General features: G+C 43.8%; 1 protein-coding gene across 3 annotated transcripts in view; it reads left to right on the top strand.

The window, feature by feature from the left end:
* The window catches only part of CACNA2D3 (calcium voltage-gated channel auxiliary subunit alpha2delta 3), an 848944-nt gene that overhangs the window by 382378 nt on the left and 442119 nt on the right, over nucleotides 1–24447 (top strand). The window lies entirely within an intron of this gene.

Here is a 24447-nt window from a genome sequence, read left to right as displayed (position 1 = left end):
CTTTGGGATTGGAATGAAAATGGACCTTTTCCAGTCCTGTGGCCACTGCTGAGTTTTCCAAATTTGGTGGCATATTGAGTGTAGCACTTTAGCAGCATCATCTTTCAGGATTTGAAATAGCTCAACTGGAATTCCATCACCTCCACTAGGATTTGTTCATAGTGATGCTTCCTAAGGCCCACTTGACTTTGGACTCCAGGATGTGTGACTCTAGGTAAGTGATTACACCATCGTGGTTATGTCGGTCATCAAGATCTTTTTTGTATAGTTCTTCTGTGTCTTGTCACCTTTTCTTAACATCTTCTGCTTCTGTTAGGTCCATAGCATTTCTGTCCTTTACTGTGCCCATCTCTGCATGAAATATGCCCTTGGTATCTCTAATTTTCTTGAAGAGATATCTAGTCTTTCCCATTCTGTTGTTTTCCTCTATTTCTTTGTATGTCACTGAGGAAGGCTTTCTTATCTCTCCTTGCTATTCTTTGGAACTGTGCATTCAGATGGCTATATCTTTGCTTTTCTCCTTTGCCTTTAGTTTCTCTTCTTTTCTCAGCTAATTGTGAGGCCTCCTCAGACAACCATTTTGCCTTTTTGCATTTCTTTTTCTTGGGGATGGTCTTGATCACTGCCTCCCATACCATGTCACAAACCTCCATCCATAGTTCTTCAGGCACTCTGTCTATCAGATCTAATCCCCTTGAATCTATTTTTCACTTCCACTGTATAATCATAAGGGATTTGATTTAGGTCACACCTGAATGGTCTAGTGGTTTTCCCTGATTTCTTCAATTTAAGCCTGAATTTAGCTATAAGGGGTTCATGATCTGAGCCACAGTCAGCTCCTGGTTTTGTTTTTGCTGACTGTATAGTGCTTCTCCATCTTGACTGCAAAGAATATAATCAATCTAATTTCAGTAGTGACTACCTGGTGATGTCCATGTGTAGAGTCATATATTGTGTTGTTGGAAGAGGGTGTTTTCTATTACCAGTGTGTTCTCTCGGCATCTTACTTGGCTTCCTCTCTGGGCATGAGCTCTAAGAGGATGGGGACTTATTCTCATAGGTATCTGGGGCTCAGTTACTTCTGAGTCACCTTGGGATCTGGGTTTGCCCAGGCTGAGAAACTTCAATCCTGGACCCATCACCAGCCTTCCTTCTGAAGCTCGGATTCTTCCTGGGCCCTGCTCCCTGTAATGAGAACCCAGACCCTTCCCTAGCCAGGCCTCCTCTTCTCTACATGATACCCAGTAACATGCTTCAGTGAGCTAAGGTCCCCACGTGAGCTGGGGAGAAGTACTGACTCACCTAGTATTTGCATATCAGCCTTGCATATCCTTGATGCAAGAAGTACAAAGGTTCTGGCCATCTTCTTGGGTCAGAAAGTAGGACCTAGCAGGGAGGACAGGCAGAGTATTGCCTGTAATTATTTGCTCATCTACTCATTCATTCTTTTCTTATTTCATTCATTCATCAAATGTTGACTATGCTGAGCTCTAGAGATATATCCACAACTAAGAAAGACTTGGGCCCTGCTCCTTGAGCAAAGAGGAGAAATGGATGCTGAACAAGTCATAATCAGGTAAATGCAAGGCAGGATATGATGCTTGGTGACTTGTAGCAGGGGCTGGGCCTGGGCCTGCAGCTTCAAGAAGGGCCTCCCTGAGAAGAGGTAGAGAAGGAGTTAGGCAGGCAGGGCATGGTTGGGAGGGAAGTGTGTCCATCATAAGAAGTAAACAGTGAGCAGGTGTTGGCGGGGGTTGTGGGGGGGAGCGAGTAGGGGGACTGGAACACTAACAGTGAGAAAGTGTGGTGTCCTTTGGGTTTGGGGTGGGGAATAGTCAGAAACATTAGGCTATGGGGCCTGAAAGGGCTGGCTAGGTGGTGAGAGGCTGTGAAAGCCATCAGAAGCTTGTGGAAACTGAGGGACAGGTAAACTGTGATTGAGAGTTTTTCTGGGAAGAGGTTTACAGAGGAATAGTAGGCTCAGACACCGAGGGAGAGGGAATAAGGAGAAGAGGAAGAGTTCAGGGCCTGGTTCGGAGAAGGCCTAAGGGAGATGAATGGTGTGCAGCCCCGACTGGATGGTGAAGATGCAAGCCCTCGGGTCTGAGGCCCCAGAGAATGAGCCTCCAGCAAGAGCATCGGCTCCACCAGGGCAGGGACCTTCTCTGTATTCTTCTCTGGTGACTTTCCACCCCAGCATGATACCTTGCACCTAGTAGATTCTCAATAAATACTTATTTCCAGGTGAGCAAATGAATGAAGAGAGCACTTTAGAAAAACTTCTCACTTGGTTCTTGCACAGAAGATACTGTGCTTCTTACACAGAAGATCTTGAAGAGAAGATGCTGAAAATAGCTCTCAGTCTCAATTCCCTTTCGAAACTCCACTGGTGATGGAGAACCTGAGAGAGAGTCATTGGCTGGCAGAGGTGGGGTGAGGTATGAATAGTAGGACGGGCCTCTTCTTATCTAGACATCCGAGGTGATTGCCCAGTGAGGCCATCGTGGACTGTAAGCTCTCCTATATGGGGGGCCTGGCCCCTGAAAATGAACACAGGTCCAGGAAAAGGGAGACCCATAACTGTCACTGCAGAGCCTGAGAAACCAGCTTGTCTGTTAAAATCCAGTAGGTTCTTCTGAAAAGCCCAGGGAAGGGGAAGGTCTCACCCAGTGGACATGAGTCCAGGGCTGCCATAGGGATGAGCAGGACTGCTGGGTTTGCATTTGTCAGATGTCTCTACCTATTTTTCAGATGTTGGGTTTGATAAAATGCAAAGCATTTTGCCAAGCACTTTTCCCCTTAATTACATGTGTATATTTTAAGGGAAATTTAATCCATATGTTTCTGATTCGTTTACACAGAAATCATTAAGATGTTTTCTAGGAGAAATTTGATGTGCAAGAAGGTTTATGAACCTTTTTAAAAGCTATGTTTAAAATTTCTTTCTTTTTTGTTTCTTTTCCCTTTGCTTGTGTGTGATAGAGAGAGAAAGAGAGAGAGACAGAGAGAGAGGGAGAGAGGGAGGGAGAGGGAGAGAGAAAGAAAGAGAAAGAGAGAAAGTGATTCCAGGCTGTCAGAAACAAATGTGGACTCCTAAATTGTTTGTTTTCTCCTTGGAATTCAGAGCTGAACATTTGGAGTAGGCTAGACTCCTGCTTTTACATCTGTTTACAGCACTAACTGTATGTGATGGTCCTGGGGCCATGAGTCACAATGAGAGGATCAGACATACACTACACACACTGCTTCATTCGAGAGAAGGACATTTAGATCCTTCACCATCAGGTGGCCCTTTGGCATCTGCAGTCCCCCTGCAGGCCAAGTGAATGTCCCCAACCCTGTGTCATCAGGGAGAGCATGACAAGAGTGTTTGGCCAGATACACAGAAGATAATGCTTCTGAAGTAACCCCACAGTTGTCATTCGAAAGGATTCATTGTTTTTCTCTTTTGGTTTGGAAGTTATCTTTTTATGTCACAGAGTAACTGTCTCTGTCTTAAAATTCACCATTTGGGTGGTGGCTGAGTTCTTTTGGCAGCTTCTTCACAGTTCTGACTATGTGTGTGTGTGCATAGCACAAACAGGTCTGTGAAGATGTGTACATGTGTACACGTAGGTGGGGTCTCTCTAACCCCTATTATCTCAGACATGGTGTTAGTAAAAGAAGGATGTCCTTTACCTCACTGTGCCCTCTCCTTAGGCTTATGTTCAACACAGATGTTGCACTTGTTGAATGAATGAATGAATGAATGGAGTGAATGAGCTGATTACTTATTGAGAGGCATGTTCTGCACTGAGCACTTTAGCTGTAGTATCTCACCACTACCCAGTGTGTTGCAGTCAGGAAGTAAGGATTGCCATCCTCCAGAACCTCCTGTGAGAGAATACCAAAACCAATCTCCCATACTCTGTTCTAGAGTCAGGTCTAGCCTGTTAAATGGGTGAAACTCAAATGTATGACTTTTGGTGCTGGTGGATGGTTTCCTGAAAAGCAAATGGGAAGGAGTTTATACCTCCCACCTAAGGCTCTATGAAACACTTTCCTGTCCCTTTTGTCCCCTTTCACCCTGGTACTGACCTGTATAGTCCCCATCATCCCTGTCCTGGTTTGTTTCCAGGCTCTTTCTAGAACCATCAAGGAGGTGCTGGAGTGTGGCAGGCTTGGACTTGCTTCGAACTTCTGTGAGTGCCTGTTCAGTGGATTGGGGAAAAGCATTTTATGCTCTGAGCCTCAGTCTCCCCATCTGTAAGGTGTAAATGGTCTTCTTGGGCATTAAAGGAGGTAATGGTATAGACCCAGCACAGCGCCTGGACATTGGACACTTTATTGGTACACACTGACTTCTTACTCCAAACTATCTCCAGCTCCCTGCTCCCAGAGGGAGCAGATGTGGAGTTTCCATGTGGCTCTGCCCAAGTCAGGGCCTTCCCTTCAGTAGTGTTTGTAGGAAGAAATGCAAATATTCACAAACAGATGCTGGTTCCTGCCCTCTTTCACTGGCCTCCTTTTTCTTCCTCCTCTGGTTCATGAGACCAGGACTTGACTTCTTTAATGCCTACCCCTGGGCCCTGCCATCATGATGGTGTGATCACTTACCTAGAGCCAGACATCGTGGAGTGTGAAGTCAAGTGGCCCTTAGGAAGCATCACTATGAACAAAGCTAGTGGAGGTAATCAAATTCCAGCTGAGCTACTTCAAATGCTAAAAGTTGATGCTGTTAAAGTGCTACACTCAATATGCCACCATATTTGGAAAACTCAGCAGTGACCACAGGACTGGAAAAGGTCCGTTTTCATTCTAATTCCAAAGAAAGGCAGTGCCAAAACTTGTCCAAACTACTGCACAATTGCACTCACCTCACACGCTAGCTAAGTAATGCTGAAAATTCTCCAGGCAAGTATTCTGCAGTACATGAACCAAGAACTTCCAGACGTTTAAGCTGGATTTAGAAAAGTCAGAGGAACCAAAGATCAAATTGCCAACATGCGGTGGATCTTAGAAAAAGCAAGAGAGTTCCAGAAGAACATCTACTTCTGATATACTGACTACGCCAAAGCCTTTGACTGTGTGGATCACAACAAACTGTGGCAAATGCTTTAAGAGATGAGAATACCAGACCACCTTACCTGCCTCCTGAGAAATCTGTATGCAGGTCAAGAAGCAACAGTTAGAACCAAACATGGAACAACGGACTGGTTCCAAATTGGGAAGGGAGTACGTCAAGGCTGTATATTGTCACCCTGCTTATTTAGCATACATATAGAGTACAACATGCAAAATGCCAGGCTGGATAAAGCACAAGCTTGAATTAAGATTGCTGGCAGAAATATCATTAACCTCAGATATGCAGGTGATACCACCCTTATGGCAGAAAGTGACGAGGAACTAAAGACCCTCTTGATGAGAGTGAAAAAACTGACTTAAAACTCAACATTCAAAAATCAAAGATCATGGCATCCAGTTCCATCACTTCATGGCAAATAGATGGGGGAACAATGGAAACAGTGAGGGACTTTATTTTCTTGGGCTCCAAAATCACTTCAGATTGTGACTGCAGCCATGAAGTTAAAAGATGCTTCTTTGAAAGAAAAGCTATGACCGTCATGCTAGACAGCACATTATAAAGCAGAGATATTACTTTGCCAACAAAGGTCCATCTAGTCAAGGCTATGGTTTCCAGTAGTCATGTATGGATGTGAGAGTTGGACCATAAAGAAAGCTGAGCACCAAAGAATTAATGCTTTTAAACTGGTGTTGGAGAAGACTCTTGAGAGTCCCTTGGACTGTAGGGAGATCCAACCAATCCATCCCAAAGGAAATCAGTCCTGAATATTCATTGGAAAGACTAATGCTGAAGCTGAAGCTCCAATACTTTGGCCACCCAATGTGAAGAACTGATGCATTTGAAAAGACCCTGATGCTGGGAAAGATTGAAGGCAGGAGGAGAAGGGGATGACATAGGATGAGATGGTTGGATGGCATCACTGTCTCGATGGACATGAGTTTGAGCAAGCTGTGGGAGTTGATGATGGGCCAGGAAACCTGGCGTGCTGCAGTCCATGGGGTCACAAAGAGTTGGACATGACAGAGTGACTGAACTGAACTGAACTGGGCCTTTCCCGCCCCCAAGCCTGCTCTCCTCATGCAGAGGTAGGCTTACCCTTTCCTGACATCTTAGATTCTTGGAACCGTGTCTTGCTGTCTGGCCTCAGCCTTTTTCTCCAGAAGAGTCACCTGTCCTTCTCTGTCCCCTGGTGTAGTGGTTTCTTTCCCCTTCAAGAGAGGGGACTTGGAGGTAGAGGTGGTGCTTTCTTTATCTCCTTTGGAACTTAGCAGGAGTGGAATGGAAAAGATTTTCCACAGATGTTTCTTGAACTGAGTCCTGCTTTACTCCATGAGTACTTTAGTCCTGCTCTACTATAGGTTATCATGAACAGATTGCTGATTTTTTTCTGCTTTTGATTTCTTAATTCTATTTCTATTTGAATTTTATTTTGGGGGATGGGGTTCCTTTTGAAGATAATAGTCTTAGATGTATGTCTAATGAGATAATATTACTCTAAGGATCTTTTAATATGTTTTTATTTTTTAGTGTCTTTTCTTTCAGAATAATAGAAATCAGGATAAAGTGAAGTCATTCAGTTGTGTCCAACTCTTTGCGACCCCATGTACTATACAGTCCATTGAATTCTCCAGGCCAGAATACTGGAGTGGGCAGCTGTTCCCTTCAGGGGATCTTCCCAACCCAAGGATCGAACCCAGGTTTCTGTATCATAGACGGAGTCTTTACCAGCTGAGCCACCAAGGAAGTGCAAGAATTCTGGAGTGGGTAGCCTATCACTTCTCGAGCGGATCTTCCCAACCCAGGAATCGAACCAGAGTCTCCTGCATTGCAGGTGGATTCTTTACCAGCTGAGCTACCAGGGAAGCCCAGAAATCAGGCTGGAGGCTTGTAATTGGTGGAAGCTGATTCTAGGCTTTGTTGTTGTTCAGTGTCTCAGTTGTGTCCGACTCTTTGCATCCCCGTGAATGGCAGCAAGCCAGGCTTCCCTGTCCTTCACTCTCTCCTGGAGTTTGCTCAAACTCATGTCCTTTGGTTGGTGATGCCATCGAACCATCTCATCCTCTATTGCCCCCTTCTCCTCCTGCCTCAGTCTTTCTGAGCATTAAGGTCTTTTCCAGTATGTTGGCTCTTCACATCAGATAGTCAAAGTATTGGAGCTTCAGCTTCAGCATCCATCCTTCCAATCAATATTCAGGGTTGATTTCCTTTAGGATTGACTAGTTTGATCTCCTTGCTGAATGTAGGCTAGAAGAATTCTAAAACGAGGGACCAGAGCAATAAAAGATAATGTAGAAGTAGAACTGATGAGTAACAGTGTTTTGTTTTGTTTTGTTTTCCAACCTGGTGTCTTGTCGATATCTGTGAAATGTCACAGTAAATAGCAGAGAGTCAGAGTTTGTAGGTGATTTATTATTCTTTTCCTATTTGATAGCTTAGAGGAAACTGAAGGTCATTCCCATGCTAACATCACACTTAGGCACTTCCTTTCTGATCTGTGTTTTGATTGGGAGGGAGGGTCCATCTTCAGCACTCTGGAAACGACAGCAGTGAATGTTGCAGCCTGGGCTGACGGTCAGATGTGTTCCAGTGGGGAAAATAGTTAAAGATTGTTACACCATAGGTCTCCCAAAATGAGAAGGAGATTGCTTTGCTGAAGGAATGCAGGTAGGGCTTCACAATTTTGGGGAAACAAGGAAGACATGCAGACAGTTCTGCATTTGACCCCAGGCCTCTTCAGCAGCTCTTCGCAGGGTGTGCTGGATTGGTCGGGGGCTTGTTCAAGGGCCTGGGGTCTGAGTGTGAGTGTGAGTGTGGTATGTGCTTGTTGCTTTGATGCTGACCCTTATTGCCACAGGGCTCAGGCTTTGCTGTTGCTCATCTGTTAAGCAGTCATTACCATAGCAACTATCTATAGGGTTTATGAGAATTAAATGAAATGTTATGTATTAAATCTTTAGCCCTGTGGGTAATGTGTGGTAAGAGCTTACTAAGAGCCACCTTTGTTAGTCCTGTTATAAGTGAAAAGCCCACAATGGCATAGCCTATGCCTGGCAGTATCTATGATACCGAACAAAGTTAACATTCTTTTTCCTCCTGCACCTTGGAAACTCTTTTATCACTGGAGTTGTACACCAAGAAACTCAGTGAACAGAAAGTTGTGTGGAGCCAGAGTTGCTTGGGCATGGGAGGCCCATGAATGTCTTCTGCAGGCAGCCAATCCCTGATATCTTCACCGTGTTCATCGTGATTGGGTTGACATGGGGATAGCTCTTTTGTGTTCATGCCCGGCTGCTCAGCTGCTGAGATCCTTGGTGGTGTTGTCAGTTAAATGCCGTAGTGTTTTATTTTATTTTTTATTTTATTTTTTTATTTTTTCATTTATTTTTATTAGTTGGAGGCTAATTACTTTACAATATTGTAGTGGCTATGGTGAAACAGATCACCATCCCAGGTTGGGTGCATGAGACAAGTGCCCGGGCCTGGTACACTGCGAAGACCCAGAGGGATCGGGTAGAGAGGGAGGGGGGAGGGAGGATCGGGATGGGGAATACATGTAAATCCATGGCTGATGCTGTAGTGTTTAAAATAGCACTCTTTGCTTTCCTTCTGTACGGGACTCAGGGCTCTCAGAAGTGTCTGAGGGCCTCAGCAGTTTGGTGAGCCTCCTCTTGTAGGGGAGAGGGGGAGTAAAGGAAATCTTCATTTTCACTTCTCATTTTCTTTCCTCTCTTCCTATCTCCAAGCTTATGGACTCTTCTCTCCAGAACACACCAGACATTTTCCTTGGAGACACTCACTTGTGTATTAGTCCACCCATATCCCTTTCTCTCAGTTTCGTTTCTCTAGGTAACACTTATGTGGTGTTTACAACTTGTAAGCACAGCATGATCTAATATAATACAATTCTACCTACAACTCAGTGAAGTAGAAACAATTATTATTCCAATTTTACAGATGAGAGAACTGAGGCTTAGAGACTTGCTTATTGTGACTCATCTCATAAAACAGGAAAGTCAGCCCTGCATCCCCAACACTGACTTTAGCCCTGCCTGGATACCTTGTTTAGACTGTCCTTCATGCCGCCGCCCTGTGGCTGTGCTTAAATGTTAAGATAGCTGTGTCAGACCTGCTCACATGCACACTCTTATGTGAGGCAAATGGAAAGCCCAGTTTTTGCCAAACAGTGCTATTTTCTTCCCACTGCGTGAAAATCTATCATAAATGAAAACTCATCTTATTTTGCATAAATTCTCAATCTCTTCCCGTGATCAGAATAAATGTTGCAGCAGGAAGTCTTTTTAAAAATATAAAGCAAATTCTGCATCAGAATATCAATGCATCCCAATAGCTCAAGTGTTGAGGATATTTCTGTCAGATATGAGGCAGTTCCACATTTAATCCTGAAAACCTGCAGTACCAAGATACATAAGGGAGCAGTGAGTAAGGAGATGGCGGTCCAACATGCAAAAAGGCTCTTTGCCTCAGCAGAATGGTCACTGCAGCAGGTTTAGGAGAAGTGAATTCTCCCCCAGTAGGGAATGGACTGACATTCCTAGAGTTGGATTCTAGGGACACCACTATCAGGTGTTTATTTAATAGATGTTCATAGAGCACCTCTGGTGTTGCAGATACTAGGCATTATGGGTGGTGATGAATGTTCAGACACTGCCCATGCTCTCCTGATGTTTATAGACCAGCAGGAAGGCAGATGGGAACCAATCACACCACTGAGCACTTAATGCAACCAGAAGGAATGAAGTGGAGGGGGCTGTGGTCCAGTGAGAGTATGTCCCAGAGTATCTCAGCCTGGGCCAGGGGTGAACCAAGGGGTGAGGGACGACCATGGTCAGAGGATGTTTTCCTGAGGAAGATAAGCTTGTCTGATGCCTGAGGAAGGGTAGGAAATAATTTAGCCGAGAGCTAGGGCAAGGCTGGGAATATCACGCAAAGAGATCACACTGCACAGGATGTAGGTAAGCAGTCCTTGAAAAAATGGTTTGGAATGAAATAAAGGAAGGAGGTGTTATGTAAAATCTGTCACTCTTGACAGTCCATGGTGTCCATGAGATATTCAAGAAACTGGAGTTTCTATCAGAGAGAAATCTGTTTAATAGTATGAGACAGCTTTCCCCAAACTTATTTGATTAGGGTGTCCTTTTATCTTAGAAGAACCACTAGCATCTCAGAAGGTGTTGTTCTTTCTGGAACCGGAAAACTCAGAACTATAGTTCCGTGTGTTCAGGTGATAGGGCTCCATGATATGCCAGTATGTGACAGAGGAAAAGGTAAGGATAAAAAAGAAAATGCATAGTGACTGCATGAGTGTGTGTGTGTTTGAAGGATACACATAAATTGTTGAATATACTGATCACTTACTTCTAGGGCGATATACAGGAAATTGAAGTGCCTACTTTCCACTTTCTATCCTTCTGTTCAGTTTGAATGTAGTGCCAGGAATATGTTGATTTTTTAGGAATTAAAAGAACAAAAGAACTTGTTTTACAAAAGCTACTTATCTAAAGTGCTTTCCAGGCACACATCTATTCAATGAAAGGAAGCGTATCTGTGTGTTCACTGTTGATGGCCTTCCAGTTGTTAGTCCTTTCAGCATGTCGTGGATGTGGCTGACAGTGGTTTTGTTGAAGGTGGGAGGACCATGGAGTAAGTGGACTCTGTCTTCACTGGAGATGGTATTTAGTGTCATCTATCCTTATGGTTGCAGCAGTTATCTTCATACAAATGATGTTTGCCTGGAAAAAGAGAATCTGTTTCCTTTTAAAGGGATTCCATGATGCTCTAATCACCTGCTGTTGCGTTTCAAGACATGGGGAAGCCCTGCTTCAACTGTGGAGAATATTCTGCACTTGGAAAAGAGTATGTCACTGCTTCCTGGGGTCACACTGAAAGCCATGATTAGAAGTTAGGTTTTCTGGTCTCCAGCCAAAGGCAGGCAGCCAGGTATATTCTGCTGTGCTCTCACTGGCAGTCTCAGGTACCTTGCAAGGGGTTTCGATGAAGCAGCTGTTCCTGAGCCTCACTGGACCCTCTGGAGGTGAGGGGTTGTCTGACAGAGGCCTGAGGCTAAGGCCTCTGGCCCCTTCTGCTCTGTCCCCTGTTTCAGGCCCACTCCTGATGCCTGGCTCACCTCCAGCACCCAAAGAGTGACTGGCAGTACAGGGATCTGTGCCAGTGTACCTCTGCTCAGGGCTTGCCACTTCCTCCATGTGCCTGCTTGTGAGTCCGGTGACACCCAGAATTTCATGGCTCAGTTATTGGGGTAGATTTCTAGTAGGAACAACATGTTTACTTTGATTTCCAGGATGTCATTCTCTGCACAGTGTGGGCAGCTCCATTTTGTTATCTCCAAAGGACCAGCATCATCATTCTCCCTCCATTCTGAAGGGGGAGTGTCACTTCTGAGCATTGCTGATCTTCTCTCTTGCCCCTCACCCCTTACTCCATGGCAGTGGGACCCCCCCACCCCCCCGAGTGGCCTCTGCCTCAACAGCTATGCCTGTGTTTCTTCATGCCTACATTGGTGGGTATTTTCTAGCTCCATATGCAGATAAATGCAACACACTGTGACTTTATCTTCTGGCAGGTGATTAATAGACATCTCATGGAGACTTGCGGCTTCCCTGGTAGCTCAGCTGGTAAAGGATCTGCCTGCAATGCAGGAGACCCTAGTTTGATTTTGGGGTTGGGAAGTTCCCCTGGAGAAGGGATAGGCTACCCAGTCCAGTATTCTTTGGCTTTCCTGCTGGTTCAGACTGTAAAGAATCCGTCTGCAATGTGGGAGACCTGGGTTGGATCACTGGGTTGGGAAGATCCCCTGGAGAAGGGCATGGTAACCCACTCCAATATTCTTGCCTGGAGAATCCCCATGGACAGAGGAGCCTGGCGGGCTACAGTCCATGGGGTCGCAAGGAGTTGGACACGACTGAGCGACTAAGCACACACACAGAGAGACTGAAGGCGTAGAACTCTACATCGTGAAACTCAGACTGGAGTTAGAAGTCTTCTGGCTTCAAATATGTGGTTTTCCCACTAGAGCTTTAAAGCAGAGCCTCCATAGTTGAATCCAAGTGGTGTCGTCTTCCCTTGGGTCTACTTTAGTCACAGTCCAGTGATGGGTGCCAGAAAGTTGGACCATTCTTGTCCTTCAGAGACTTTTCTGGGGTGGGTTTTTATGTATTCACTGACATCAAAGGAAAAATGAAAGAGGGGAAGTAGTAGACCAAGTGCCTCAGGAACCCAGATGAAGAGGTGTCTGTAATGGGCCAGCACTGGTAAGATAGTGGGAAGGTTTTCTCAGCTGGTGCTGGAACCTCGAGGAAAGACAGACCTGGCTGAGCCCTCCCTCCTAAAGTATGCACAGAATTGGGTGGTGGTGGTTTGCTTCTTCTTAAACCAGGCTTTAAAGACTGACTAGAGACTTTGCTTAGTAAAGTTTTACAGTGCTCTGGAATATTCTCTTGGGTTTTAAAAAAAGGTTGTCATAGTAGTTTTGTTGTTTGTTGTCTCTTTAAGAAAGCTTGTCTCTGTAGTTTTCTCTGTTTTGTTATTAGCACTTGTCTCAAAATCCTTCCCCATTAGTCACTCATCAGTGGAATATCTCTCTTTTGAGACATAATTTCCCTGTATATTAATTTGTAAGGATTTTATTCTTTTCCTGTTTGCCAGTTTATTCTCCTTTCAAAGGAGATTTGGCGTGGGCATACTGAAGGTCGCCAGATCAACTTTGTTCCTGCCCCCACACCGGGCCAGATAGTCTTTTCTTCTTTTGTCCTTCTTGCTCTACCCTCTTGTGCACTGAGTCCAGCCAACAGCTGAGTGATATTCATATTCATTTATCCTAAAGGCACTGTTTTTTTAGTACTGTTTGGGGCTACCATGTTGAATGAAAAGAAGGATACTAAAGAACAGTTTTATGAGTAAGAAACACTAAACTCACAGAGAAGCTTCATTGTGTTCACTTTTTTTGAGGGAAAAACCCAGCAGGTATTAACATAAAATCCACTGAGACTTTCATGTCTCTGAAAGGATAACAATAGTTAATTAGAACAGCAGCCATTGTGTTCGTGCTTAAAAACATTGTAGCGGTGAATGCTTCATCTGCACTGTCTCCCTGTATGCCCTCAGCACCCCCATGAGGAGGAGGCAGTCAAACCTGGTGGGTCAGTGGGTGGGCTCTGAAACCAGACAGCCTGAGTTAGAATCAGAGTGCCACCGCTCACCTGTGTGTGATTTCAGGCAAAATACTTAGCCACTCCGTGTCTCGGGGGAGAATAACTGTACCCGACTCAGCAGGTGGAGTTTGGAGGGGGGTGCTTGACTAAAGAGAGACAGATACTTTGGCATAGAGAAGGCACATAAAGTCTTAGTCACCATTATTTCCATTGCTCTGACGCTCAGTTTCCGTGAGGAAACTGAGGCTCAGGGAGGTTAAGTTACTCATCCGAGTCTGAATTCAGACCCAGGTCTGCCTGATTGCCATGACAGTTGCCTTATTAATGAGCAACGAGAGCCTCCCAGGAGAGGGTCATGGGAGAAGCCAAGCACCCAGACTGTTCCTCATTCACGATAAGGGTCAGCCTGATTATAACCTGATTAGAGAGTCTCCATGGCTAGTTCTTAATGGCAGTTCCTGCTGCCTGGACCATCCTCCAGCTAGGAAGCATTGGTGTGGCTAAATCAGGGGCTGAAATATTGAAACAATGTGTTTCCTTGATGAATAGCCAGTGCTCCAAGGCCCCCTCTCCAGTGCCCCTTGTCCACCCCAGTATCTCCTTAAAACTAAGAGTTTGGCGTTGTAGGTGGGTCCTGCTGGAGGGCTGAGTTTGGTGTGCATAATAGCTGCTCAGCATGTGCCATATAGGCTGTAGACCCTAAGAACTGCCTAGTGCTGCATCCCGTTGGCTATAACGTAACAAGGCTACTGGCAGTGACCTCAGAGTGGGTAAATGTGTCTGTCCCCTGATGGTCTGACTCTTCTCTGAACTGAATCCTGAGAACCTCACAGTGGGCCCAGGCTTTCTGTCTCCTCACTCCTGATTCACTCCATGGCCTCAGCTCTGCATGTCTCCAGCTCTGTCACTCTGCTTGGTCCGCACACTTTGGGAGCTGGCTGAGGAGACCTTCCAGGGCTTTCCTATGGCCAGTGGGCCAGGACCCCACTTGGCCCAGGAATGAGCATAGGGTTGCCCCAGACATCCTAGCAGAGAGCAGTGAAGATGGCTGTGTACACCCCAGCTTTCTATCCCTCAGAATCCTTGGGGTTCTCATTTTGGGGGAGGGAGGGTAGAAATTCCTGACATCCTTCTAACAAAACACAATAAGCTTTCGTGATTGTACTGGGTAGAATCTTTTTAGGAAGTAACTGGCTCTGTGGAGACTTGTTTTAAACCAAGGTGGGTGAGGTTGGGAGTGGTGTAAACTCTCTCACTTGTAGAGCCAGGACTAAGCCTGTGGGGTATCCCCAGGGATTTTGAGTGACGGCTTGGAGTCTAGTCCCCACCCCTCTACCTGCTGACTGTCAGACTCATCCAGTTCGTTCACCTCTGTGAGAGTTAGTCATCTTCTGTCAGGTCTGGGATCCCAGTGGCAGGATGGGAGAAGCTACCTGGGAAAATGGGGAGGAATAGAGAAGAATGGAAGGGTGGTGAAAGGAAAAGACTGATGGAGGGAAGGTGAGAGAGAAGATGAGAGAGTGAATGGGGACAGAGGAGGGAGGGCAAGGAGGGAAGAGGGGAGAAGGGCAGGGAGGGACTCCTCTGGGCCTCAGCCACTGGCCAGTTCCTTCTGTGACTGGTATTACTGATAACCTGACTCCAGAAACAAACCTGACTCCAGAAACACTCTCTACTTATCCTGACACATTTCATTGTTGAGTTTTGGATTTCTTTCCCCCTGTACCTCACTCTAAGGAGTTCACTGAAAAAGATTTGATTAGAAGCTGTTTCAGCTGTCAAATTAGGAAATATCTTTTGACACCTTTTCACCTTTTTTCCCCCTCCCTCCCAAGTCTCACTTGAGTTAATAAAAAAGGAAACAGGACTGGGAGTTTGGTGGTTCTTCTTCTTCTTCTTCTTCTTTTTTTTACTTTCGTAGGAAAAGCCATCTTCATCCTTCACATTCAGTCACATAAAATATTTGAAAATGACATTTATTAGCTGATGTTAGGAATTAACAAGTATGTTGTCACTTGAGCAAAGAAAAGGACTTGGGGGATGAGAGTGGAAAACTAATGAGCCTTCACAGATGTGGGGGCCCTAATGCTGCCTTCACAGAAGACAGGGTGACTAGTGGCTCCCCGAGTATTTGCAGGGGGCCCTCTGCATGCTAGCTTTCATTGCAGGATGAGTGGTGAGAAAGAGATACCAGCACAGTCTGTGGTGTGTCTGTTGTGATGGTGACACATTGCACACTCACCAAGTTCAGCACTAAAGAAAAGTGGTCCTCAGGGACCGGGTAATAAATCAGAGGTCCATCTCCAGGTGCTAACAGCAGTGACTCTTGCCAAGGAAGGAGCACTCTTCACAGAGATGGGACTGGACCTGGCCTGCCTTCAGCCCAGATATGATCAAACGGATACTTCCCTTCATCTGCCAGGATCTCACTGTGCTCTTGTTCATACATACCGGCATTTGGAAGGCAGGCATGACCACGGAATCAAAATCTTCATGGAATCAAAATCTTCATGGAATCAAAATCTAAAGACCAGCAGAACCATACCAGAGTGACTTGCGGATGAAGAAGTCAGACCTTTGAACAGTGGAAGTCTGCTCTGAGCTCTGGCCCCTTTTCAGAAAACTCGGCAGCAGAGATAATATGCTTTTCCCATTTTAAGTGTCCCTGTTTCTTAATAAATAGCTTAGTCATAGGAGGCACGCAATACACTTTCAGGTTGTGCCAGAAAGAGCTTTATCTTCCATTTCCAGGCCTGTGGCATATGTTTCTGTATAATGGATGGCCAAGCTAGAAGGAATTGTTTCAAAGATACTCTATTTCTGCAGGCATGTGGTTTATACTAGCTTAGCTGACAGAAATCGAAGTCAAATGCTCTGTTGACAGAGGATAGAGACCATGATCTTATTTTAAAGGGTGAGTGATAATTAACGTCATTGGTGAGAAGTGCAACCATATGCTGGCATTGAATGGCTTAAATCAAGGCCACTGTGGGCTTGTCCAGCCTCAGATGGAGGTGCAGAGATACCCGGGGCCAGGGAAGTGCTAGCCAAAATGTAAAGCAAAGATTTTGAACACATCTATAATGTTTTGGTGTGTCAGAGTTGAAAATTAAAACACCAAGATGGGGGACGACAGTATTGTGGAAGTTGAAATGATGAAGTGGTGAGGAGGCTGGGGTTGGGTTCTTAAAAATATAGGTGAAATTCTTCTCTTTTTTTTATGTTTTCTTAGCACATGTATGTGTTTGTAGTATTTTTTTTTGGCTGGGAAGGGGGCGCAAAGAATAGTGAATTTATTTGTAAAGCCAGCAATCTAGGATATGTTATCACATCCTTACTCCACATACTCATTGTGTTAAGTAGTTATGATCTACTTACCCTTTTATAAGAGAGTTGAAGACATCAAACATAATCTCTTGGCAGAAACTGATAGGAACCTCAAAAGAGTCATTCATTTTTTTTTTTTTAATAGCAGAACTCCATTCTTTCCATAAGCATTTTGCCACCAGCTATAAGATTTTATATCCCAGAACTCCTTGAAGCTAGATAGGTCTTCATAGTTCTAGCCAAGGAGTTCTAAATAAAGATGTATGATATATTCATAAAGCACATTAGAAGATCTGGATGTTGCCTTCTTTTTCTACATTCTCCAACTTACTGCCTAGAAATCAAAACTAATTGTAGTGACATTTATGCTAAAAGGCAGGCACTTTTTAAAAGAAAGAGAAGGGCCAAGTTAAAAGGGATGAAAAAGACTCATTGCATGTCATGATAAAGTATTATTTGGGGTCTTTATCAAATGTTGTTTCAATGGAGAGAGAGGAGTAGACGACTAGGCGAAATTCTTAATGGTTCCAGTAACCCTCCTCATAGATATCTAGGAAGACTAAGATTGTTTACATGTCCAACAGTTGATAGTAACATTTTAGAGGCATTTACTATGCACCAGGTGAATATACATCTCCTTTAGTCTTCACAGAAACCCTATGAATATCAGCTCCCCATTTTATAGATGAAGATTCTGGAGATGGTATGGAGAAAAGGGAATCTACATACACTGTTTGTGGGAATCTATTAATAAATTGGTGCAGCTGTTTTGGAAAACACTTTTGGAGGTTCCATAAAAATCTGAAAATAGAGCTACCATGTAATCCAACAATCCTACTTATGAAAAAATGAACAGTGTAATTTGAAAAGATACATGCACACCAGTGTTCCTAGCAACACTTCACAATATCCAAGACATGAAAACAACCCAAATACCCATCAACAGACTATTGGCTTAAGACATATATATATATATATATGTATATATATATATATATGTACATAATGGGATATTACTAAGCCATGAAAAAGAATGAAAATTTTGCCATTTGCAACAACATAGATGGTCCCAGAAAATATTATATTTAGTGAAGTAAGTCAGAGAAAGACAAATGTTATGTGATATCACTTACATGTGGAATCTAAAAATAATGCAAATAAATCTATATGCAAAAAGAAACAGACTAACAGACCTAGAAAATAAACTTATGGTTGGTTACCAAAGGGTAGAGGTAGAAAGATAGGAAAAATATAGGAAATGGGATTAACAGATACAAACTACTATACATAAAATTGATAAGCAACAAGGATTTACTGTAAAGCACAGGAAATTATATTCAGTATCTTGTAATAACCTATAATGGAGTGTAATCTGAAAATAAAAACTGAATCACAAAATAAAGATTAAAGCTCAGAAACATAGAGCAAATTTCCAGGGTTGCACAACCCCCTGATGTACTCACCCCATGTATTATTGCCTGAATGTGAAATTCTTTGTGGGAAATGGACACCTGGAAAATTGTTCTGTGTTGACTGAGCTGAGAACAGGATAGATGTGTCCTTTTGTGGTCCATCTCCCAGACACAGACGCTAGCACTGCCTCGACGGGCCCAGGTAGGCTTAACCAGCCAGAGTATCCTTTCCTCCTGTGTATAATCCTGAGGGGATAGAGCCCCTTTTGTTTATATAACATAGCATTCAAGATATCAAAATTAAAACCCTTGAAAGTGTACAGAAGAGAGAGGCTGGCAGCTGCAGTGGTTTCAAGATGTTGTTTGTTCTGCTTTGTGTTCTTGTCAAGGATGGATTATCAGAAGCTGTGGAAACGGATGACATACTCTAGTTATTGGTCTGATTCTGATTTTTGTACTCTGTACCTTCCAGAAGATTCTTACATACCTGCTTGTGGTAGATTATCATCTCTGCATACCCACTGGGATTAACTTGGGCTGGGACTTCCAGTGCTTCAGAATTAAAGGTACACTTGACCCAACTGCTGCTTGGACAAAGGTGATAGGGGTATATGATAGAAGGATATTCATAGCTCCCTTTAAATGGCAAAGTGAAAAACCCTACTTAATCAAAAAAGATGGAAGTGGCTCATTAGTCTTCAGTCTCATTTGGAGCTGCTTCTGTAGCCTCAGAAGAATCCCCCTGCCCCCCAACCCCTGCAAGCAAAACTTTCGATTACTGCCGGCCTTTATCAACTTTGACTGAAATAAGCTTGTCTCTGAGCATGGCGGTGAGAGTCAAGCTCTGGAAATGTCATTCAGAGGAGGACAGCATCACTTGCTGTGCTGCAAAATTCAAGGGAAGCAAAGTTGAGTGCATTTCTGTGAAGTCAAGTGGGAATGTCAGATGTCATCATTCAAACGCATGCAGAAGTGTTGGCTAGTCACTGAGTAAAAAACTTAAATTGCTGAGGTGGAACCCTGTCAAGGAGGGCTTTGAGGCAGAGGAGATGATATTAGAAATCAGCAACATTGGCAAATGTACAAAAGGGAATTTTGGTCCACTTGTTTGATATGTTGTCTCTGTCTCTTTTTCCGGTCCAAAACTTAAAATCCTTCTACAGATGATCAGAATGCATGAAAATGGTGGGTCCTGAGCTGCCTCCTTTGTCAGTTTGTTCTTGGGCTGCCGGTGCCCCTTCTCTCAGATGTACCCATCCTGCCTCTCTGACTTCATTTTCTACCCCAGCCATCATGTTCCTCCCAGTACAGGGTGGCCTGTTGTGTCACTTCTGTGAAGATACCCATCTTCTCCTTATGGTCTGTGCAGAGTGGTCTCCCCCGCCTGGCATCTCCTCTGTGCTTTCTCCTGTCTGTCTACATCCCACCTACTTGCAAAGCCACCTCACCTCCTGTTGGGCTCAGCCATGTTCCTGAAAGCCTCCCGCATCCTGATGGCCTCTCCTCAGAGAACTTGTGCGGCTTGTTGGTGGAATCATGCAATCCAGGGCTTAAAGACTTTTTTCCTAATTTTTTAAATTGTGATAAATGTAAACATAACACGAAATACATCATCTGAACTGTTTTAAGAGTGCAATTTAATGGTTAAGTATATTCATATTTTTTAACCCTATCACTTCTGTCACCTTTATGCACCTTCAGAAACACTTTTCATTTTGCAAAACTGAAACTCTTTACCCTTGAAACAATAACTCCCCATCACCCCTCCTCCAAGCCTGGCAATCACCTTTTTAAAAACTTTCTAAGGTTTTGAATACACTCAGTTACCTCATGTAGATGAAATTGTACAGTGTTTGTCTTTTAGTGGTGGACTATTTCATTTAGCAAAATATCCTCGGGGTTCATCCACATTATAGCATAATTCTTCATTTCCTTCCTTTTTAAAGTCTGACTATTGTTACGTTGCTCCTTGGAAGAAAAGTTACAACCAACCTAGACAGCTTATTAAAAAGCAGAGACATTACTTTGCCAACAAAGGTCCATCTAGTCAAAGCTATGATTTTTCCAGTAGTCATATATAGATGTGAGAGTTGGACTGTAAAGAAAGCTGAGCGCCGAAGAATTGATGCTTTTGAACTGTGGTGTTGGAGAAGACTCTTGAGAGTCCCTTGGATAGTAAGGAGATCCAGCCAGTCCATCCTAAAGGTAATCAGTCCTGAATATTCATTGGAAGGACTGATGCTGAAGCTGAAGCTCCAATACTTTGGCCACATGATATGAAGAACTGACTCATTTGAAAAGATCATGATGCTGGGAAAGATTGAAGGCAGGAGGAGAAGGGGACGACAGAGGATGAGATGGTTGGATGTCATCACTGACTCAATGGATATGAGTTTGAGTAAACTCTGGGAGTTGGTGATGGAGAGGGAGGCCTGGCGTGCTATAGTCCACAGGGTCGCAGAGTCGGACGTGACTGAGCAACTGAACTGACTGACTGAATGTTATATTGTATGTATAGATCACATTGTGTCATTGTGGTGGTACTGGTTCCTATCTAGATCATGTCATGGGCTGCTGCTGTGTGTTCTATAGAGCTCAGTGTTACGACCACACAAAAGAGATGCTGCATAAGAATGAACAGACATATCAAGCTCAGGACATTGTAGTTCTAAGATATTAAGGAAGGAAGGACTGTGTTGTGTGTTGCTTGTCCACGAGTAGTTTGGAAAGGAAAAGTGTGTGTGTGTTGTGTTTGTGTGTATCTCTGTAGGGAAAGTGTGAAGTTGTTAAAGCAGTGGGATAAATTGTTAGCAATGGGAGAATCTAAAAGTGAATATGGGTATTCTTCATGCTCTTTTTATCCCTTCAGCTTTTCTGTAGGCTTGAAAATGTTTCTAAATAAATGTTTTATTTCTACCTGCCACCACTCCCCCCGCCCCCATAAAAATAAGACAAAACACTGTGGTCATTCTTGAGCCTTTTTTCCCTGTCACACCACAACCCATCACACAGGAAGTCTGTCTGCTCCCCTGGGAAATCATCCTGTCCTCTGTTCTCACTTCTTTGCCAGATCTGGCACCACCAGCCTGATCCAAGCTGCCGTCTTCTCTAATTGCCTCCTATCTAACTGGGCTTCATGCTTCCATCTTGTTATTGGGCAGTCTTTTATCCATGTCTCAAAATAGCCAAGGGGTTCTTTTTAAAACGCTTCTCCATTCATCACCTTCCAATAAAATAAAAATCTTATCAATCTAATCTGCCCTTCTGCCTACTGGGAATTCATCTTCTTCCATGTTTTCTCTGCTCTTTTTTCACTGGTTGCTGTTCTGAAGCAGTGAAAGCTCATTACCACCCGGGATTCTTCCATGAGATCCTCCCTTTGTTTGGATTCTATTCTCAGCTTTGTTCATGGACTCTCCTCTCTTCATCCATTTCATTTGTTTGAATGTTACCTCCTCTGAGATGCCTTCTCTGACCATATTCTTTTAGAAAATGATCCCTACTTCCTCCATTATTCTCAGTTCTCTTCTGACTTTGTTTTTCATGGGAGAATAATAATGAAATTATTTTACACTGAATTGTCATCACTCCAAAGGAATGTAAGCCCCAGGAAAGAGGGGATTTTATTTATTCTCTGCTGTATTTTCATAACCTGAATAGTGGTTCTTATATTGTGGTCCCAGAATAGGAGCATCAGTATCATGTGGGAACTTGTTAGAAATGCAGATTCTTGGGTCCTTCCCAGATCTATTGAATCAATTATTTGGAGGTCAGGGAGAAGGAGCAGGAATCTGTATTTTACAAATCCTCCAATTGATTCTAATGCATTTTAAAGTTTGAAAATCACTGCTTTCAAATTGTGCCTCACATAAGATAAGTGCTAAGAAATATTTAAATAAATTAACAAATATCAGTGCCAATCTGTATTATAATGTCTACTTTCTGTTACCTTCTTGGTTCAGAACCTTAAAATTTTATTCTATAAAACATTTTCATTGTAACAATGTCATTGTTTTGATATTGGACTTAGTGAGGATTCAGTGTTAAAATACATGGTTTTATTCTCTCTGACATAGTTGCCAACTTTATTTTATGCAGAAGCTAAAAGGTATAGCCCACCTTGATTTACATTTCTGGTAAGGTTGTTATTAGGGAAACAAAATATTGACAGCTCCAAATTATGAATAATTACTGACCCAAGTCAACATTTATATCAGGCCTCACTGCCCAGCTAGCAGTAGAGGCAGGTGGACAGGTCACCTGCCAGGATGTTGACTAATGTCTGGTGTGAACAGGACTTCTACTGATCAATTTATCTTTGTCAGCTCTGTACTCATTCTTGTCTGGAGAGCAGATGAAGTGGCCCCCAGGCAGAATGGCCAAAGCAAAGGCTATTTGTTGGAAAATTAGAAGTTTGTACCCTGTTTCCATATGAAGACTGGGTATCTCTTTGCCTTCCCTGACCAAAGACTTCTCAATCCAAAATAACTTCCATGCAGTCACACAGGTAGAACAGTGCTTACATGGGTTAAGTGTGTGTGCATGCTTTGGATATTTCCAAAGCTTTATCTCTTTGAAATTGGTAAACTTGATCCTGGGGAAGGCAGCTCATGAATTGTGATCATGAGGGGGCCTCCTCTTTTTGATTAAGGTAATTGTGAAGAAAGAAATACATTGAACTGTGAGCCCAGTGAGATGAGGATTGTTAGGGAATATTCTCAGAGTTCACCAGTTTGGGGCCAGGCATCTCAGCACAAAACAACCTGTGAGGAGCCAGCTTCACTGCTGGACTGAAAGAGGTGAACACCTATCAGTTCTACTCAGAAGGAGTAAAAGAGTGGCGCCTGGAAACCCTATGGGTAGCAGTGAAATTACCACTGACTCCATTTGCAGTCATCTTGGAAAGGACAAGCTGCTGTCTCTCCCCTGGTGAATTTCTGCAGGCACAGATCCTGCAAGTGAACCTCATCTCTGTCTGTAATCAAGTGGCAGCCGGGCTATTGAGCATGGCGATTGTCCCAGCTGTCCTTTTCACTTGGCTTGTGAGGCAGAGCTAGTCTTGGCAGTTCTTGGAAATAATGACCTTATATAAGAACATCCAATTTAGTAGCAGCTTCAAGCTCCTGTTGCCTTTATGGGCAGAAGTGTTTGCATTTCTCCCGTAGTCAACAGATTGTTTATGAGTACATTTTCACCTGGGGTGACAAACATTAGTGAACTGTGAAGCTGCTGCCGAGTTTTATCTATAATTCAAATACCAAAGGGAAGACTAAGTATGATTTAAAGATATCACTCCCAAGATACCAAGGGTGTTTTGAGTTTGTTTGATACTATCTTAAGAAATTAAATGATCCTGAAATTTCCCTGATTATCTAGTGGTTAGAATTCAAGGCTTTCACTGCTGTGACTGGGGTTCAGTACATGGTCAGGGAATTGAGATCCTGTAAACTGCATGGTATGGCCAAAAAAAGAGAAAGAAAAAGAGATTAAATGATCCTTTTCACGTACTCAAACTGTCTCATAAAAAGATAATGTGAAAAATTATCTAACAGGACTCCTAACCTAGTCATTGTCCAAAAAACACATTTTAAACAACTGAGTTGAAGAACATTTTAGTGGATTGAATAATGTTCCCTCAAGAATTCATGTCCACCTCAGATTGTGTGGCTTCGGTTGGAAATAGGGTCTTTGCAGGATCTGGAGATGAGATTGTATTGGATTTTAGGGTGGGCCCTAAATCTTAAGTGACCAGTATCTTAAGAGAGAAGAGCCACTCAGAGACAAACATAGAGGAGGGCCACGTAAATACCGAAATAGAGATTGGAGTTGTGCTTAGACAGGCCATGGAATGCCAGGGATTGCCAGTAATCACTAGAAGATGTTAATAGAAGAACACGGGGCAGTTTCTCACTTGGAGCCTCCAGAAGAAACCAGCCGTGCTGACACCTTGATTTTGCACTTCTGGTCCCCAGAAGGGTGAGGGAAGTAATTTCTGTTGTATTGAGCTGCTCAGCTGGAGGATTTTGCTGTGGCCGCTGTGTTAAACAACAGGCTCATCAGGACTTCTCTGGGTCCTGATAGACAGTTTTCTGCAGGACTGCAGGGGAGGTGGAAGCTATCCACATCATGAAAGGCAGAGAAAGCCTGAGGAGCTATGTGATTTAGAGGGTACTAAAGAGACTGGATGGACTTCCCTGTTGGCTCAAGCGGTAAAGAATCTGCCTGCAATGCAGGATACACAGGAGACTTGGGTTCAATCCCTGGGTTGAGACGATCGCCTGGAGGAGGGCATGGCAACCCACTCTAGTATTCTTGCCTGGAAGATCCCATGGACGGAGGAGCCTGGTGGGCTAAGGTTCAGTGGGTCACGAAGAGTTGGATGCGGCTGAGCACAGAAAGAGACAGGACAGCTGTTGTGATGTGTGGCCCTGGATTGGATCTGGGACTGTGGATG

The sequence above is a fragment of the Odocoileus virginianus genome, chromosome 26 (assembly GCF_023699985.2).
Source record: "Odocoileus virginianus isolate 20LAN1187 ecotype Illinois chromosome 26, Ovbor_1.2, whole genome shotgun sequence".
Classification (NCBI taxonomy): Eukaryota; Metazoa; Chordata; class Mammalia; order Artiodactyla; family Cervidae; genus Odocoileus; species Odocoileus virginianus.
Note: the sequence above shows the minus strand (reverse complement) of the source record. Positions and strands in the feature narration are given on the sequence as shown.